The sequence below is a fragment of the Halyomorpha halys genome, unplaced genomic scaffold, assembly GCF_000696795.3.
Source record: "Halyomorpha halys isolate HHAL.00 unplaced genomic scaffold, Hhal_1.1 Scaffold461.1, whole genome shotgun sequence".
NCBI lineage: Eukaryota > Metazoa > Arthropoda > Insecta > Hemiptera > Pentatomidae > Halyomorpha > Halyomorpha halys.
Window position 1 is genome coordinate 554,199 of NW_027105824.1, and position 2,857 is coordinate 557,055.

The 2,857-nt window shown below is 34.1% G+C and overlaps 1 protein-coding gene across 1 annotated transcript in view; it reads left to right on the top strand.

Annotated features, from left to right (window-relative positions):
• LOC106683062 (sodium-independent sulfate anion transporter) overlaps positions 1 to 2,857 on the top strand; it is a 39,532-nt gene that overhangs the window by 14,373 nt on the left and 22,302 nt on the right. The gene's annotated exons all lie outside the window — the stretch shown is intronic.

Sequence of the window (2,857 nt, forward strand, 5' to 3'; positions counted from 1 at the left end):
TTTTTGAATTAACAGAATTTATACCTATATGAATAAGGACCAGTTTACCCTATGTATAGGCTATAACCAAGAACAAAGGTCCACTGTTTTCTCCAGAATATTTTATATTTTGGTTGGATAAGCGCAAACATTTTTTAAATTTACCAAGATAGGGCCGAAACGTTGCAAAAATGTAATATATAATAAAATATTTTGAAAAAAGTTGTTATATTATATACTGTAATAACAATAAAAGAGATAGATACAACTACAATTAAAATACAATAGCAATAAAAATAATAGCGCTCTATGTAAAAAAAAAAAAAGACATACAATTTTATATAAACCACAGATATTTACTTCTTGATATCCAGTCCCTAAAATAAACAGAATGAAAAACAAAGAAAGAAAGTGTTACAATTGTACCCTCCGGAAGGGAGGTAAGAACAATCCAGTCCATCATGATACTGTCACTTCAGGACGTAACCCAAAAACGCTATCGAAAGTAGTTAATCTCGTGACCGCTGCTGCTCTTTCCATCGCTTCGTCCGGTTCTAGCCCCTTCTCCAACTGATATGGGTATATCTGCGGATGCAGGTGGTCACTGAGGGTACTGTGAAGCCTTTCTATCCTTTATGTCCCAGAGTGTTAAGGTGCCAAACCACCTTCAAGAGTTTCATCTCTTCCCCGACACTTGTGTCAAACTCTCTACCATTGCATAACAAGATTCTATGCGGTACGACGTTAAACTGGAACCATGTGCGTAGGGTTTTTAACACCGCTTCTACCGACCTCCATTACTAGTTTGATAAATGCGTCGACCACTGTGAAAACAATTGTATTCCTTCCACGTAAATGAATCCGCTTAAAGATCACTAAGCAGTGTTTCTTCAGTGGGTGTCTCCTCCTGTATCGCTTGTGTGGGTGTCTATCAAATTTCGGAGTTAGGAATACGTAACAACTACTGATGGGTTCTTGAATGGTACGCTTCGTATTCTATCCGAAGTATCGATGGTGCTACACCCATCTGCATCCACTTTTTTTTAGTAGACTTACATATGATGTCCATATTATACTGTCTAAGGATCTCCTTCCATCTTAGATATTTGCGGTACGACTTTTTCAACTTCCCTACCCACTTCAACGGTCTATGATCAGATTTGACCCTAAAACGCCTTCCGAACACGTAGGGCCTGAAATGTTCTACTACCCACACAATTCCTAAAAGTTGCCGTTCTAAAGCGCTACATCGGACTTCCGCTTCTGTGAGACGCCGACTAGCGTATGCTACAGGACGTCTTGAGTCTCCTTTGCCACCACTCCCCCGAGAGCATGAACCACCCCCCGTGAGCAGTTTATGCTCACTTGCATCCATTGTGAGCATAAACTGCTTTCTGAGCTCTGAACCAAAAACATTAACAAATTACAATGGTAGATTTAAGAGTTAATTACTAGTTACTATCGGTTTTAATTAATATTGGTACTAGTTATATACTATTGATATTATAATGTGGGCTATAGAAACAGAAAGATATGTATGAAGAAAAGGTGAGATACTTGCAGAGGTGAACATATACAGATCGAAAAAAATATGCAAATAGGTGGAATCGATGATAGATAGAAGTGGTATACAGACTGATAGGTGAAAATAGGTGAAGAAAGAATACACTAATACACTACACACACACCAGGTATGTTGAACGGACCGTTATCTGTAATGCAGAGAGGTTGCCAATGCAGTAGGTAGAAATTGAATCTACTGACAATAACTTAGTTTAAGATTTTTGTATTATTGTAATATATTAACAGAAATTTAATAGTGCATGATTTAAGGTTGTAAGGATAAAATGAATGGGAAGCATAAAAATAATTAAGGAGAGGAAGGTGAGATTGGAATTTACTTTAAAAAATTTACCGAATCAAGGCAATGGAGCAAAAGTGGTGAACATATACACTTCGTTATATCTTATTATACCATGTAATTATATGTAATTTATATATGTCCGATTACGGATTGATAAGTATGCTGTGTGATATTGCAGCCTGATGTATTTGGGCAGCATAGATGAATAAAGTATTTTTCTCTGTTCTATAAAACACCGATGGGATAAAAGAGGATCATGATTCCGTTGATCCTTTGCATTGATGTTATAAATTCAAGATGAACCCCACAAATTAAAAAAAAATGATATGGTTTATAATAAACTATGTTTATACAACTATTTTTATGGTAAAAAAAAATCTTTTCATTTTATTCAAAATAAAAAAAGTACCTACCTAAAAGATATGCATGGGAGACGGAGGTAGCAAGAATAAAACACGATGAGGTTTACAACCTCAACCATTATTAATATTAGTTATTTGGTTGGATTAAATTTCCTCTGGCTCGCTCTCTCGAAAAGTAAATTTCCATTAACTTTATGATATAAACAATTAAAGTTTCTCTTTTTTTGGAAAATTACAACTTTTCAATTAATTTTTTGAATTAACAGAATTTATACCTATATGAATAAGGACCAGTTTACCCTATGTATAGGCTATAACCAAGAACAAAGGTCCACTGTTTTCTCCATGAGTACTGTATATGTTTACTATTTTTCGATAATATAAAATGAGTAGAAAATCACAAATCAAATGAATATATATATATATATATCATAGATATGCAAAAGTCACCAAGATTAGATAGATTTTAGATATATTCTAGTAGATCTCAATGAAAACTGACTAGGAAAATCATATTTTTAAACAAATTGTACAAATACGGCTTCTTCAATGAGTACATTAAGAATATTTTATATTTTGGTTGGATAAGCGCAAACATTTTTTAAATTTACCAAGATAGGGCCGAAACGTTGCAAAAATGTAATATATAATA